This window comes from Misgurnus anguillicaudatus, chromosome 20 (assembly GCF_027580225.2).
Source record: "Misgurnus anguillicaudatus chromosome 20, ASM2758022v2, whole genome shotgun sequence".
Classification (NCBI taxonomy): Eukaryota; Metazoa; Chordata; class Actinopteri; order Cypriniformes; family Cobitidae; genus Misgurnus; species Misgurnus anguillicaudatus.
In genome coordinates, this window is record NC_073356.2 from 16,789,058 (window position 1) to 16,806,675 (window position 17,618).

The 17,618-nt window shown below is 37.2% G+C and overlaps 1 protein-coding gene across 1 annotated transcript in view; it reads left to right on the forward strand.

Moving 5' to 3' along the window:
* Nucleotides 1-771: 771 nt before the first annotated feature.
* Nucleotides 772-17,618, forward strand: part of runx1t1 (RUNX1 partner transcriptional co-repressor 1) — a 116,490-nt gene continuing 99,643 nt past the window's right edge. Inside the window, exon 1 of the mRNA XM_055219773.2 lies at nucleotides 772-1,089. The gene's annotated coding sequence lies outside the window, so the exon portion shown is untranslated. The remainder of the gene's footprint in view (nucleotides 1,090-17,618) is intronic.

Here is a 17,618-nt window from a genome sequence, read left to right on the forward strand (position 1 = left end):
AATAATCAAGGACTTTGCTGCTGTACCATGGCTGTAGTAGGTGCAATGATATGACGCAGTGCCCGAAAGTAGTCCCCTTGGTTACTTTCAATAGCAGGGGACTATAGAGGGTATGCACGTGACGTCAGCTTCAGTGAATTTGACTGCGGCTAAGCCCACTGAGTGGCAAAAGACAGAGCGGCAGAATGAGTGTACTGTGTGAAATCAGCAAAAACACAATGAAAACGCGTCGAAATGGAAAACAGCTGATGTGCGATAGACTGTACTAACAGACTAACAAGAATTTGGAGCTATAGTTTTACAGACTGCCAAAAAACACAGAAAGAAGAAATAAATTGATTGTTCATGCCAACGTCCACAGACCACAGGTGGGTTGACAAGTTGCTAGGGTCACTATCAAGCAGAGGTTTTACTTTCTACTAAAGTATTTGTATTTTATCTGTGTTTTTCTTTAGAAAACATACATTCCACCTCTGCTATCAAAACCAACTAAATTCAATTAAAGCTGATAATAGTCAGTTTTACTGGCATTTTGGCAGCAGTCGCTATGAAAACCAGCCATTTTGTTGAACGTTTGCCACTCAACAGGACGAGTTCCGGCACGGTCACGTGGAAAAGTGACGTCAATACATACCTTCTATTTTCAGGCACTGCGTAATATCATTGCAATTTATTTGTTAACATTAGTTAATGCATTAGCTAACATTCGTGTTAATTTCAGCATTTCATAAATTTATGATCATTTTATAAAGCTTCTTTCCTCAGATTTTGAAAAACATAAGGGTCGTTAAAAAAATTACTGTTGCTGTTTCTGTTTGCTGAATATTTGCTACCATTCCAGGACAAAATGATCCCTGTGTGGCAGAAGAGGCGGGTTTGCCAGCCCGATGAAGTAGCAGCCGTGACTTCAGTGCAGTGACATTGACCTCTAGAAAGTTCCTCTTTTGTCCCGGGCATCAACGGTGTGCCAAGGCTGCAGTCTGTGCCCTGTGAGCTGGCACCGCCAGCAGGCTGGAGATAGAAAAGGGTGGCACAAGCCATCTGGGATATCTCCAGGAGACGCACGGCAAGCCTCACACTCATCAGCAGGTTTGAATTTGCACCATAATCACAAACAGATGCTCTCTTCTTCCTCCACCGCCCTCCTTCTGCCTGCTTTCTTCTCTCGGTTTGGCTCAGTGTGAAACCTTTGACCTTCACCGTATTCAGAGGAAAGCCTGACCTGATCGAAGGAAGAGAGGCAGAACATTTTTTTATGTATTTCATGTATAAACCAACACAATCTATTTGATGTTATCTTTCTTTTTATCTCTCTGACCGTGCGACCCGCTTCCTATGTTAGTTTCATGTTTTAGTTTTATGTGTACCTTCAGTCCTCTTGATCTCATTCAGCTCTCATGCAGCTCTGAGGAAATTGTTTTTGTTTTTGGCCTGAGAAAGAAAAATGGTAAATAATACTGTAAAAATGGTCAAAGATGTACTTATTATTTACTTAGATGTGCTTTCTTCTTCTTAAAGTTGTTTTTATTTTATTTTCCTTTTTTTACTTGACATTTAACAACCTACAACATTTTTTCAATTATATGCCTCTTGCTTTCATGGTATACATTTGCATGTTGGATCTTCCATATAGGAAAGCACAAAACATTTTGTACCATGATATTGTCTACAGCATGTCAACAGTAGAATAATGTGTCTATCAGCTGAAGGCCATCTCATCGGCTGCATCCATTATTAAACCTAACTTTAATTAACATGGCAGTAATCTGGGTTTGTGGCTTTTGATACAGGCACAATGTTTTGACACTCAATACAAACTTCCCAGTGTGTCATATTGAAGGCCTGGTTTGGCTTAAGGGAACTCAAATTGGGGTTACCATGGTAACACATTCATATCCAAAGGCAAAATAAGAAGAAATATACAACAGATTTGGATATTTTTAAATATAAACACTCCGAAATGGTTTGCTTTATCCCAGTTTGCATACTTACAGTATGTTATGCCATAAAAGTAAGTACTGTTTATGTTATGGGAAAGAATATACATTTCAGTGCGTCGCAAAAGTAAGTACTGGGACATATCAACCCAATCTCACGGAAATTTGTGTTATAGTCACAAAACTTAGGATTAATTCATTCGTGCAATTGACATGAATTCTGCTGTGTTTGTGACCCTGGAACACTAATGTCTTTTTCGTGGCACACAGCACGAATTTTTAGAAAATGTTTTTATTTATAGTGTAATTTTACATCTTGTTTTCTCACCGCCTTGTCCCATGTTCTACCACCGTCGCTTAGGGTTAGGGTTATAATCACTTTCTACGACATCCTAAACCAAACCCCAACTCTAACCCTAACTCCAAGCGAGAATTTTTTAAAGTTTTAAAAGCGGATGAAAAACATGTAGAAACCAATGCAAAATTACATCATAACACAAACCCTGAATCTAACCCTAACCCTAAGCAACAATGATTTAAAAATAGGAAAAACAATGAGAAAAAAAAATAAAATGACACGATATAGAAAGCCAGAAATTCGTGCTGTTTGCCACAAAAAAGACATTCGTGCTCCAGGGGCACAAAAAACAGTGGAAATTTGTGTCAATAGCATGATTAAATTAATAAAAAATTTCATGACTATAAAACAACTTGTCGTGAGATAGGGTAGGACATATAATGTTGAATGATGACCACTGTTGACTACACTGCAAAAAATTATTTTCAAGAAAAACATGTCTTAGTATTTTTATCTTGTTTTCAGTAAAAATATCTAAAAATTCTTAAATTAAGATGCATTTTCTTGATGAGCAAAACGACCAAATAAAATAAATTTAAGCAAAAAAGTAAGCAAATTTTCATGAATTTAGTGTTTAAGAAAATGTTAAAGATTTTTTTCTTACCCCATTGGCAGATTATTTTGCTTGTTTTATGCACAAAATCAATTAAATTTGATATATTTGGACTAAAAACAAAAATTACTATCTTGGGACGTTTAGCACATAAAGAAAATGCATCCCAATTTAAGAATCATCACATATATTCACTGAAAACAAAACAAAAATACTAAGACATTTTTTTCTTGAAAATCATTTTTTGCAGAAGACATTGTGATCATTAACACATCAAAACATCAAAATACAACCACATCTTGTATTTCACCTTTTTTCTTAATTTAGTGTTTGTCATGTTTTATGTTCTAGCCTATATAATTTGACAAATAATGCTCAATGGGAGGGGCTTGCTCTACACAAAGTCATGTGACAAGTAATCTGTCCGCATGCGCATTAGCTAAAACGACCTTGAAATTTGATGTCTAATTGTTGGTCAGAAATATGTGCCAAATGTTGCAAACATGGCCGCCTAGTGAAGCGAATTCCCTTAATGGGCTTTGTTAACTTCAGGCGTTGACCTGCACTTCGAATTTTCACCAGGAATAGTCGACCATCTGGATACAGGAAACACATTTTAAAATACTACAATTTGAGACACACTCATTATAATTTCAAATACTATTTAGGATGAAAACTATGCAAATTGGGACACAGGGGTTGTGTGTGATTTCACACTTTAATAAATCAAAAAGATAAACTTCCACCAGACAATAAAAGGAGACTGCTGTTCAGTGACACTCACCTGCCATAAAATATGCAGAGTAAACACAGCTGCAAATTTGTTCGGTGTGCTTCCACGTCTCTTATTCAGCTTGTCTTTGCAATGTGACATTCATAATTTTGTATTCACGGTTTCCCTTTAGCTGTTAATTGGCGTAATAAGTTTTTGGATATTCTTTTTCGTATTTCCCATGTGATGATTGAAAAATATGGTAATTGGAGGTTTGATGTTCTTACAGTAGGTGGGCTGTATCTACTGTATAGACCAGACAAAATCTGACTTTATAATACATTTCCCATGCTAATTTCTATTTCTTAAATACTGTTGTTGCATGATACGCATTCAGAAGAGCCATGATGGCCACCAAAGCTCAATAAAGCCACTCAGCTATCTCGTGTGCCCCACCCTGCCAGCTACCGTAATCGTGTTAATTCACTTCTTCTAGCCTTATGTCCAGTCGCTCAGCCGTTGCCACATGGGTTTTATTGATCCAGCAACTTCTGTGGTCAATGTAGCAGCAAACCTGGCTGCCTGGCCGGCCTAATGCAGTCAATAATTGCCCGCGAAATGGCCGATGCAGTCGAGACAACTTCATCAGGCGTGGGGCCGAGGGGCTGTAGTGAGGTGAGGTCTGGAGGGATCGAGGAGGTGGAGAGGAGCTGGCACGTTTCAGCAAGGCACAGAACACCATCAGTGGCTCCCAGGGGCCAGGGATTAATGATTTGTGTCTTTCCGCTACAGTGGCACATTGTGCCGGCGCCACAGATAAAAATCCTCCCTCCCCCTCAACATCTGGCACCGACCCCGCCGTACTGCATTAGATGGGCTCGCAGTGGCAGCTCCTCTTCTTTCACCCGCTAGCTTTCCTTGCCAGGGCTGTGGTTAACCAGGCCATGCTCTGGAAGAGGGCACTTACCAGGAATGCACTCTGCTTATTTTTTCGCTGACTGGTTTCACAGACTTCTAGGGTACTATTAAGTGTATCTACTTAAATGCGCAGCAGATGTTGTCTAAAAAAATCGTAGTCTCATGTTTTCATCCTTTATTTATGTAATATAAATTATATATTTGGGCAGTGTTGGCGGTAACGCATTACAAGTAACGTGCATTACGTAATAATATTACTTTTCTAAAGTAACGAGTAAAGTAACGCATTACTTTATAAATGTACACATTAATATTTGAGCTACTTTTTTTGTGATGGAAATATGCAATTTCTGTCTTCTCAGTGATAAAAACACCTGCAAGGCCTAAAATAGATCAAGCCTCAGCCAAGTAAGAAAATGTAATGCAAAAGTAACTTAAAAGTAATGTACATATTCATTTCCATGAAATGTAACTAAGTAAAGCAATTAGTTACTTTTTTGTGGAGTATGTGATTTCCGGAGGACGCATGCGAAATCCTGGCCAGGACACGTCCAGCGAAAAGGCACGAACGGCCACCCTATAGTAGCCTACTTTAACATATTCTGAGTAAGGTCATGTCAAAGATTGAAATTAATGTAAAATCAATGACTCAAATCAAACTTGCTCCTAATCTCAGGGTCGCAAATACAAATACATTTCAAAAGCAAATAGTCATACTCCGTAGTACATGTCTGCCTCCAACAAGGACCGAGATTTCTGAAGCACTTCAAAGTCAAATCAAAACGTGATGAGACACTGCTTTTGTCGCCTGGTTATTCAAAAAGTGTTTAAGGTTACACCATGGGGCATTTTGTCCTTGTAAGACGTATCGATTCATTTCTCAGTTGCTTAGTAACCGCAGTAATAACATCTTTTAAGCAGCCAGCCAATTATTTTTCTGATTTCATGATGGCATGATGAAGAGGCTTGTTTACGAGTGGCATTGCTAAATTAAAAAGAAAGAAGAATAATTAATCACATTGAAAGAATTAAAGCTCACCATTTATGTTGATAAACACTTTAAAATGACTGTGAATGCACGTTGGCATGAGCATTCATTAATAAAGATGTAAAGGTCTGTTGCAGACAAACATTAAAGCTTCGGTATGTGAGGGTCAGATGGTGCTCTTGTATTAAAAATGAAAATATCAATAGAATTTGACTCTAAAACATCAGAATGTCCAAGAATGCCACAATTTATTTCTCTTTAATTCACAGCTAGTTTTGAACCTCCACATTTTAATTTGTCCATTTTGTTTAAATATATTTGCCACCTCTGCACTAAATATTTTCTTTTAATTTGTCATATTTTTGAGGAAAGGTAGAAAAACATTCCTAAAGTAGCGTGCAGTAAGTAGTCACTGCTAATGCAATGCTCTGTCAATTGAGCTGGAAGACTATATAGCCTAAATTTCTTAGAAACTCTGAATGAAACTGCACTGCAAAAAATTTGCTGTAATTATGCAGCTGGTTGCCAGTAACTTACTGTAGAAGATAAAGACTGATAATGTTTCATGCTCATTTAACTTTAAACAAACTGTTGCCAGTAAATAACATAAATGTAAAATCTACAGTAAGTTACTGGCAGCTAGTTGCCAGTAATACCCAGTAATACTGTAATTTCTACAGAAATGTTTTACAGTGTGAGTAACTTCCTGAGAAAAGGCAGTATTAGACTTTCACTAAGGGCTCTATCATACACCCGGCGCAATGTGCGACGCAAGTGTCTTTTGCTAGTTTCGACCGGCGCAATTATCATTTCCACGTTTAGCGCCACATTGTTTAAATAGCAATGCTTTTGCGTCCAATTGTGCGCTCATGGGCGTTCTGGTCTTAAAATGAGTTGTGTTCAGGCGCATTGTTGGCGCGTTGCTATTTTGAGGCAACTAAAATAGACTATGCCATTGACCAACAAAAACCTGCTCTAAAGTCAATGGCGCAATATTGTTTTCGTTATTTAATGAGCACGTTAGAAATATGCGCCTATAAACGGGACAACAACGCGGGTTTGCTTATCACACACTTGGATGCGCAGCAGCACAAAAACACTTTTAAATATGAGAAATTAAATGGATTAAAATGTAAAAGATTATTATTGAGTCTCTTGGACATAAATGAGGACCAATTATGAAACATTAGAAGGTGCTGCTTCACCGGTAGCCTGGAAAGTAAATACGTGCTTTGCTTTAAACATGCATCTATTTTAAATGTTTTTTTTAAATGCTATCACACTGATTTATTGTATATGATGACTTTGTACCTGTGTATATGTTGTGACGATAACCATATTTTAAAAAATGCTTTTATGCTTTAAAAAAACGGCTCTAAGCACGTTTGTAAATTCTTTATCTCTTGTTTGTTACAAATAAAGTTTTTTTAGAGTACAAACCTTTTCTTGCATATTTGCAAATTATTTTATGAGGTTACAATGATTATGTAGGATATCAATACATTTAAAGCAATTAAAAGCCTGCTATTTTTACTTCCATGGCTGAAGAAAACGGCTTTTAAAGGTTTTAATAAAAAAAAAAAAAAAAATTCAATACAAATAAAAACAACACAATTTTTTAACATTAATCTTAAACTGCTGGTCTTCTTCCTCCACTTAGTTTTTCGGTTCATTAATTCTGCTTTCTAAATAGGGATTAGGCATGGCGCCAGGCGCAACTTGCTTTTAAAGGGGATGAAAGTTGAGACTCTCATTGGTTTTTTGCATGTTACGCCCAAAACACACCCATTACTAATTACGAAAATAGGAACAACCCGTTTAGACCGTGCGTCGTACGCTTCAGACCATGGACTTAGATCATTAATAGGGCCCTATATGTTTATCATGACCAAAATAACTTAAAATAATACAAAAAATTAATTGTAATGTTGTGACCGGCCAATCAGAATTAAGCATTTTAGAGTGCCCTGTAAAAAAAGTGGAGAATTGTTTAATTGTTAATATTATTCACATTATCATCCTTCGAATTCACTCAATAAGTGGCTATAATATAAATTATATTTATATCTAGTGTAAAACTCTCTTGACAGTAAAAAAAACCTTGAGGAGGATGGGGGGTGCCACGGGTCTTCTGCGTCACGTGGAGCGTATGGGGTGGGGACGCTGCGCTCCATGAGCACGAGGTTCGGGGGTGATTAGTCTCCGGTGCATTCCCGTTGATACGCCGCGTTTGACAGATCTGCACCCGGCGCGCTATGGAGGAACGTGCCGCAGATGGCGTAATTAGAGGAAGCTGAGCCAGGGTGTGAAATTTATCTTTGATCAGCACCTTCTCGCCAGATTGTCATCTATGTTAATATGATGATAGCAGAGCTGAGATAGATGGAAACGCCTCGGCAGCCCGAGGTGGGAGTGTGTCCCTGCTCATCTCGATCGGATCTTAATTCTTTGTTCTCCACACGAAAAATAGCCTACAGCAATCCATTCAGACCTTAAGCTCTCCTTTAAAAGCCGTAACACTGTGATTATAGACACCTGTGCTTTTGAGTTGATACATCATTTGTAAAGTCGACTACGGCGCAACCGAGAATAAATACACTTTCGTTCTCTATTCAGTTCTGCTTGACTGAACTCACGCAAATAGTCTGTCAGGTATTGAGAAGAATATTAATAGCACAACAAAGACAATGTGTTTGCAAGACAGCGTTATTTAAACAGTTTTTCAATAGAGACAGAGACTTCTTTCATGCTTCGGGGCCATTTACACAACATTCATGTTTTTAAACAAAAAATAATTTTTTTAGTTTTGATCTTTCGGCTCGGTTGGGGCCTAAAAACGCAAATGCAAATATGTAGTAAAAGTGCAAGATTTGAAAGGATTTCATGCAAATGTGTTTTGTGTTCAGACATCGTGCGACTTTCTTTTTTTAGTTGGGAGCCCATGTCATAAGGAAACCTGTAGGTGAGGAGAGCAAAGGGGCTCTTGGAGATGTTTGGCCCCGGGCCCTGCTCGTTGGCCCATCAGGGAGTTGGGTGGGAGTCTGGGGAGCGGAGGAGAGAATGGTTTGAAGGACCAGGAAATGCAGCTTTAGGGTCCTGTCACAGATGAGGTCCACGCTCAGCTTTCATCTGAACGAGCCATTAAGTGTAATGACGTGTAGGTGTAATGGAATGTGCCTGTAACATCTGCGCTGAGAGAGAGAGAGAGACAGAGATAGAGAAGGAGAGAAAGGACAATGTTAATAGATTTGCAGATACACTGTAGGGAGAACAAAAGATTTTTTTCCTTCTTCTGCTTTATTGCTCCAAGGTCCATCTGGTGCCTGTGCAAGTGTGTGTTTTTGTATATGTGCAAGCGTTTGTGTGTGGATACTGTGTTTGTTGATTTCAGAGACTATACAAATCTATACAAATATTATTTACATGTTTGTAGATGTTTGTACTTGTTCAATACTGTATGTGCATTTGAAAAAATGTGGTTATTAAGATAACCTTTAATACTAAGGGTTAGGGAACAAAATTGTAACTATTTTATAAACAATAGTAATATAATATTCCTAAAAAGATTAGTTAAAGGAACAGTATATGTAAGAAATTTATATCAATGAATCATAAAATGGCCCTGATATGTCACTAAACATTAAGAAATCATTTTCATTTCAAATACGTATATCACTGACAACAGTGATCCGGCCAGGATATAGTCATTTAAAAAGTGGAGTTGCAGCCCTCAAATGATGTTTATGTTGTCATTTTGTGTATTGGCCACCAGTTGTGTGATTGCAGTACCAGTTTTGGCCACAATCCTACATACTGTTCCTTTAAAGCAATATTTCACTTAAATATAAAGATTTTCTCCTAATTTACTCCTACTTACTACCTCAATGGCCATCCTAGATGTATTTGACTTTATATTAAAATCCTGTCATTTTACAGTATGTTTTTTACATGGGCTCCAGTGTTTTTAAATAAATCCAACATGATCTCACAGAAAGTCGCGTTAAAGGTGCAGTGTGTAAATTATAGCAGCATCTAGTGGTGAGGTTGCGAATTGCAACCAATGGCTCAGTCCACTCAGTCCGCCTTGCTTTTGAAATGCATAGAGAAGCTAGGGTAGCCAACACCGGAAAAACATGTTATCGTTGGAAACAACTCAGTAAAAAAGTTTGTCCGTTAAGGGCTTCTGTAGAAACATGGCGTCACAAAATGGCGACTTCCACGTAAGGGGACCCTCTGTGTATGTAGATAATAACGTCTCATTCTAAGGTAATAAACACATAACGGTTCATTATAAAAAGGTCTTTATACACCCCTGATAATATAGTTTTGTATATTATTTTGCATTTCTGTCAAGAGATCCTTCTAAAAATTACACACTGTACCTTTAAAGTCACACATAATTTGTGTCCATGGCACGAAATTCATTTTTTTTTCATGCCTTGAGCACAAATGTCTTTTTTGTGACACTCGCACAAATTTCTATAAATAGTTTCTCGTGTGTGCGTCACGACTTTCTTTTTCGTGACATTTTATGTATTGTTTTCTCATATTTTTCCTATTTTTAAATCAGTTAGATTTGGGGTTTGGAGTAGGATAGACTTTTATGTATTGGTTTCTACATGTTTTCTTCCGCTTTTAAAACTATTAAAATTTTATTACATTTTGTGTGACTAGTCACAAGACATAAGATTCAAACCATTGAGATAGACAGTCAAATAGATTCAAAGTTACACCACCATATTTTAATTTACCAAGCCAATCTCTATGTTAACATACAGTATATGCAACATTGAATGCTAAATAAGCTTGAAATATAAATTATTTTCCCACACAAATTGTATTGTTTCGCTTCAGAAGACATATATTAACCCACTCTGGTATTTTTTCCTTTAATAATGAATTTTGGTGCATTTTGCAGCTTCGCCATATTGACGTCCGTATAGTGTAATTATGTATTTTTTATATAATATTGTAATATAATATATTTTAATATAATATTTTAATATAATATAAAATATTATATTATAATAATATAATGGTATTAAAGGAAGTCATATCTATTGTGAAATGGTATGAGGGTGAGTAAATAATGAATTTTCATATTTGGGTAAACTATCCCTTTAATTTTTTATCCAGCATTTATTTTTATATCATTTTCGAGTTACACCAAAAGGCTGCGACATGGTCTTCTCCACTCCTCCATGTTATCTGACGATAAGTAAATGTTGTGATGCTGAAGCACACTGACAGCTTGTTTAACGGCTCCTTGTGTTTGTGAATGCTCCGTATATACAAATCCAGCTCGCTCCCTGGTGTGTGCGCGTTTGAGCACTCACATGACCCCGCTCATCATTGAGATACTGGGCCGCAGCCAAAACGCCCACCCCGGAGCCAGCTCATAATAAGTAATAATGCGATATTTGCTTTCATGCCTTAAGCGGGTGGAATGTTTGGACCTCCCATTTAGACACAACAGGAATTTGGCACATAATGTGCACAGGTGCACTGAGAGCGAGAGAGGAAAAAAATCCATTTCAACATCTGTGTCAGTGGCTGTTGCTATCTCCCTAAAAACGGTGAGAAGCGGCTTTAAATAGCTACGAGAGTTGGTGCCCGGCCAAGCATGTGTGCCCTGATCGCAGAGGTTTAACAGGAAGCCGTGCAGGATTATATTTACCATAGCAGTTATTAGATTGCATTTAGGGGGGCTGCTTTTATCTCAGGCCGCCTTAAAATCTCAGATTAACTCATTTTTCAGCATGCTTAAAAGTGATCTAAAGACATTGAATGCAGTAAGATATCTAAGGTTTAAATCCTCCCTCTGCCACTCTAATACAGGACTTTAAAGTTTGTTACACTAAGTGTTAACCCAACAGCAATATTCGGAAAGCAGCGCTGCCTCACACACATATGCCACAGATGGTTTCTCCAATTCTTTATCTTTTATCTCAGCCCCCTTAAATTAACTTATTTTCGGCATACTTAAAAGTTTGTGATTTAAACCAGTAGTTCTCAAACTTTTTTGACGTGTACCCCCTTGTGTATGATGCCTCCCTTCATGCCCCCCCCCAAGTAAAAATTATGACATAAAATATTACAAAACTTAAAATTTCAATTAAATTAAACAAAACATATACAATGTAGTGCTGTTGGTTAGTTAGAATTTATAATAATTATGATCTAAACACATCGACTGCAGTAAGATATCTGAGGTGTAAATCCTCCCTTGCCAATCTAATACAGGACTTTAAAGTTTGTTACACTAAGTGTTATCCCAACAGAAATATTCGGAAAGCAGCGCAGCCAGCGTTGCTTCACACAAAGATGCCACAGATCTAATTCTCTTTATTTAATCTGAACACTTTCCAGGGGAAATTTCTATTGCTCAGATGTTGCTCTTTCATACCTCATGAGATTTGATGGAATTGTGTTTTAGTTGTGTTTCATTTAAGTATCAACTTAAGTCTTAGATGTTTTTTCTAAGATTGCTTGGGAGAAATAAAATAGTGACAAATAAAACAATTGTTAAAATACGTGTAGAGTATGAAGCTTTAAAATAAGCGTATACTGTATAGTAAAATCATGTGGATTTAGTTACGTTTGATGAGAAACTTTTGAGTTCATATTAAAATCTTCATTGATATTGCAGACTTCACAAATCTGAGCTTAATTTTGTTTAAAAAATCCAGATAATTTACTCACCACCATGTCATCCAAAATGTTGATGTCTTTCTTTGTTCAGTCGAGAGGAGATTGTGTTTTTTGGGGAGAACATTCCAGGATTTTTCTGGTTTTGGTGGACTTTAATGGACCCCAACACTTGAAAGATCTCAAAAGAGGCATAAGGGTCTTATCTAGCAAAACGATCGTCATTTTTGGCAAGAAAAATAAAAAATATGCCCTTTTAAACCCCAATTTCCCGTCTTTCTCAGGTCCTGTGACGGGCCAGCGTGACCTCACGTAATACGTCATCACGTCAAGAGGTCAAAGATGACATATCGAAACTACGCCCCAGTGTTTACAAGTGTGGAGAAAGAGGACCGTCCTGAAGTTGTTGTATGTGATATGATACTAATTAATGTCTTTGTGTCAGTTTATTGTTTAAAATGGTCAGCAAATGTGCATTTCATATATGTAACACGTGAGCTTTCACACAGCCAGAGGAAGAAGAGAATTTGTGGTTTAAAAGTGCATGTGTTTTATTTTTCTTGCCAAAAATGACAATCGTTTCGCTAGATAAGACCCTAATGCCTCGTTTGGGATCGTTTAGTTCATTGAAGCTGCGTTGAAACTGCAATTTTAAACTGCATTAAAACTGTTACGTGTTGGTGTCCATTAAAATGAAAAAAATCCTGGAATGCTTTCCTCAAAAAACATAATTTCCTCTAACCAGAACAAAGAAATACATCAACATTTTAGATGACATGGTGGTGAGTAAATTATCTGGATTTTTCCAGAAAATGTACTAATCCTATAAGGGTGGACATGCCCCCCACCCTCCGAATAATAAGAAACTTCGATTTTTTTATACATATAAATTTATAGCCGTGGATGTTTTGTTCCCCCCACAATGTTCAAGATGTGGTTACGGCCTTGATGATTTGTGACATTAAGATATCTTCTGAATCTCTAATGGAGGCTTTTTTTAGATTTCTGGCTTTTATCTCAGTAGAAATGTCTGAGAAGCAGGCGCGGAGCTATGGGCGGGCCGATTGACAGCTGGCCCGCCCAATCAGAAATGTAAAAAATACTACTCTGTATAGTTAGACATGTATACTACTTTATGTGGTGTAATTTATCTATTGCATGTTATGTTAAAAACAGTAAAATTATAAGTAAGCCTGATAACTATTTAAAAACTATTAAAGCAGTTGAATGTTGCGTTATAATGAAATATTCCCGAGCAGCTTTCAGCCATGATCTTGAGAACTTTTTTTGCAAGCAAGTAGAAAACGTATTTTGAATAACAACACGTTATAAATATGTGCTGCGCGCTTTCCTCTCAATAACATAAACACACAACAAATATGACAGCGGGGTAAAAAATAGAAAGAAAACATCTGATCATAGTGATGTTGTTTGATATAGCGATATAGCAGCACTATAAGTCACGCCACGTTTATTGCTACACTTTATAAAATATAGCCTATTGCTTTTAAGCAACAAATAGCCTATCATAACAACCTATAAGCCTACTGTGTATTTGAGACATTAATTTAAGAAATGCATTAAAGCAGAAAGACGTAGGCTGCGGAAATATAGTGGGTTCACTTCAATCCACACCACAGACGTTCTTGGTTTGCTTTTTATTTATTAAATCGAGGCAATTGTTTGATCAAACATTGATTAATATTAAGATACAATTTATACAAAACGAAATTCACTTTAAAGAAAGTCTTTCTACAAAACAAACCTCGCAAAATCGCTTGCCCGACGTCCATTACGGGCTATGGCGTATTCCTGTCGGGCTAAAAAAAATGATGCGCCTTGGCCGTCGGGCGGAGGAAAAAATATTGTAATGTGTTTGCATTCTCTCAGATTTAGTTAGGTAATTATGTTGTATGTAATTCGGCGTCATCTTGTTAGCCATTACTATCCTCACTAACAAGTGAAACTGTCAGGAAATGAAGTGAAAGCATTAAATCCATTATTCCTTTCGTTCACGTCTGATATGCGCGCTCCTCGACTCCGCTCTTCACGAGTAGGCTTGCTCTTGTGCTCATCAAAAAGTATATTAAATGTTTATTTATTTGTCATTTCGTTTAACCCCAGAGTCTAACATTATTCTAGCAATTCCCTTTTTCTTTCTTTATTTAGTAAGTTAACTTAAATATGTGAGAACGAAAATATATTTTTAGTGATTTGCATGAAGAGAATATGATGTTAGAAGCTTCATTTTAAGCATTTAGTAGCCGTATTTATTTAAACACTTTAATAGGTTATTTAAAAAAGTATAAGGTTTTTTTGGGTTCATTTATATTTCCTGTCACTGTGTGCAGGTTCTTTTTTGTAGGCTATGAGAGCCTAATATTTTTTTTACCAAAAAGGCTTAATAAATGTCACGTTGCATTACAATTTAAAGTATCAATAATGTCAAAAATGTGACGTGCAGTTCGGGTGTGTGTGTATGCTGTTTAAATTAGTGTTCTGAAGTTTTGACGAATTTTATAGACTTGTTATAGTTTCTTATTCAAAAGTGACACCCATAGATTCAGGCCCACCCGGACTTAATCCATGCCCACCCATATGTCACGTTCTGCATCCGCCACTGCTGAGAAGTAGGAGACTTAAGCAAAAAAATGTTGCTCTCCCGTTAATCTCATTGATGTTTAGGAAAATAATTGAGATTCTTAAGCGATCTCATCTGTGGTTTTCCTTTCTTTCACAATCACAACATAAATTGCAACCAAATGTGCTATTGTTATTGATAAAGTATATCTAATGACAAACATATTGTCAGTCGAGCAAGATTCTGACCTTTTTCACCTACGCCACATGAGCACAAACTCAGACAGAGTCTAAATCTTCAAATTTGCACTCTTTTTCCTCTCACTTTCTCTGTATATATCATCTTCTCCCATGCGACAGGGTTGCAGCTGAATCTAGACTGAAGCGTTGCCACGTTTAGACAGCAGTCTCTCTCTCTCTCTATTTCTTTCTTTTTCTCACCGCTGTGGATGTCCCTCTGTGAAGGTCCATATGCTCTGCAGCTGGTGTATAAGCATGTGTGCTTTGTGTGTGAATCAGTAAACTGTACTTTGTATGGAATGGGTAGACATTATGTTTTAGAAGAAAGTGTCATCACGTCTGAGAGATACCTAGTGTGATGTTTCCTTGGTATTTAAGTGTTTGACAACCTTTTGCACAAAGCTCCAGACGTGTTTCTTTGAATGCGACTTAGACTGTTCTTTTTGCTACTTTCAGCGATTATATGTGGTTTAGATCGAATAATTTACTTGGCTGTATTTCCGGTATGATCTCATTGCGTTTGCATAAAAAATGCACATATACGGTTTTGTACATTTGCGTGGGCACTGCATCGTGGCGTACCATAGCAATGTATCGCTAACAGTTAAACATTTTATGTTTAAGCAACATCATTTGTTTACAAATTAAAAGGTACGTTGATGAAAAGGACAGAATTAAAAAATTGAAGAGTATGGAGGCGGAGCCTATGGGGAAAGGTGTTTTTGATTGGACGGCTCACTGCAGAAACATGAATATTAATGTTCTCATATTATTATTTAGCAAATTGTTAATCTAATTTTTGTTTAAATCATCAAGGTAGGACTACTTTTGTAAGTGGAAGAATTTTTGTTACAGTAGGTGTAAAATATAAAATCTTTAAATATCACAAATCATGTAAAAATATGTTTATTTCACTGCTGTTAGGTTACCTAATAAAATTCCATAAATGTGTAATAAACGTTTTCCTATTTGTTTTTGCTAAAAAAATTCTTTTTAATGTAATTAAATGCATCCTATCAATAGTATTTGAGAAATATTTCTTTAATATTATGTTAGATGAATGTTTACCTTTTCATTCTCGCCTTCTTTTCTGTTAACATCCTCACATTTGCCAAGATGTATCAGACTGCTTATCGGTCATACCATTCATTAGACTGAGTTAAAAAAAAGACCATAAACCGTAGCTAAAAAGGTTTTGCTGAGCAAATGTTATGCGTGCCACTTCTTCCATCAAGGCTAGTTATTATTCAGCTTTCTGGCTAAGTGGCTGCCATTCTAAAAGCCCATCTTCACATGTAATGTATTACTGTAGAAAGCCAATCAGCCAATAAGAGAGGAGCGCTCATACGTCTCGTAGAAAGGTGTGATTTTTGAGTCGAAAATTGTGGCCTGTCAGTAAAAAAGGCTTTGCCGGGCTGTCGAGTCTTTGTGTTTTTGATTTTTGAAGCATTTGTTCCTTCACTGCAATGGAGGCTGCAGAACCGTCTTATGTTTCTGCAGCTTTCCCAGAGCCATAAATCTGCATAAACTCCACATCTTTAAAACTAGCTGTGTGAATAGCATTACTATTTGTTTAACCTTGAAATGATGTGCAGTAAACAACTGCATTTTTTAATCAAATGATATTAAATTAATCACTACATATAACTAAAGATTTACACCACAGAATTTATTACAGTACATCTGTATAGGTTAATTCTCCCATAATGCAGAATTGTTCTCTATGCACATACTGTGTGTATATAATATATAAACTCACCTAAAGGATTATTAGGAACACCATACTAATACTGTGTTTGACCCCCTTTCGCCTTCAGAACTGCCTTAATTCTAAGTGGCATTGATTTAACAAAGTACTGAAAGCATACTTTAGAAATGTTGGCCCATATTGATAGGATAGCATCTTACAGTTGATGGAATTTTGTGAGATGCACATCCAGGGCACGAAGCTCCTGTTCCACCACATCCCAAAAATGCTCTATTGGATTGAGATCTGGTGACTGTGGGGGCCATTTTAATACAGTGAATTCATTGTCATGTTCAAGAAACCAATTTGAAATGATTTGAGCTTTGTGACATGGTGCATTATCCTGCTAGAAATAGCCATCAGAGGATGGGTACATGGTGGTCATAAAGGGATGGACATGGTCAGAAACAATGCTCAGGTAGGCTGTGGCATTTAAACGATGCACAATTGGCACTAATGGGCCTAAAGTGTGCCAAGAAAACATCCCCCACACCATTACACCACCACCAGCAGCCTGCACAGTGGTAACAAGGCATGTTGGATCCATGTCCATCTGAATGTCTCAACAGAAATCGAGACTCATCAGACCAGGGAACATTTTTCCAGTCTTCAACTGTCCAATTTTGGTGAGCTCGTGCAAATTGTAGCTTCTTTTTCCTATTTGTAGTGGAGATGAGTGGTACCCGATGGGGTCTTCTGCTGTTGTAGCCCATCCGCCTCAAGGTTGTGCGTGTTGTGGCTTCACAAATGCTTTGCTGCATACCTCGGTTGTAACGAGTGGTTATTTCAGTCAAAGTTGCTCTTCTATCAGCTTGAATCAGTCGGGCCACTCTTCTCTGACCTCTAGCATTAACAAGGCATTTTCGCCCACATGACTGCCGCATACTGGATGTTTTTCCCTTTTCACCCCATTCTCTGTAAATCCTATAAATGGTTG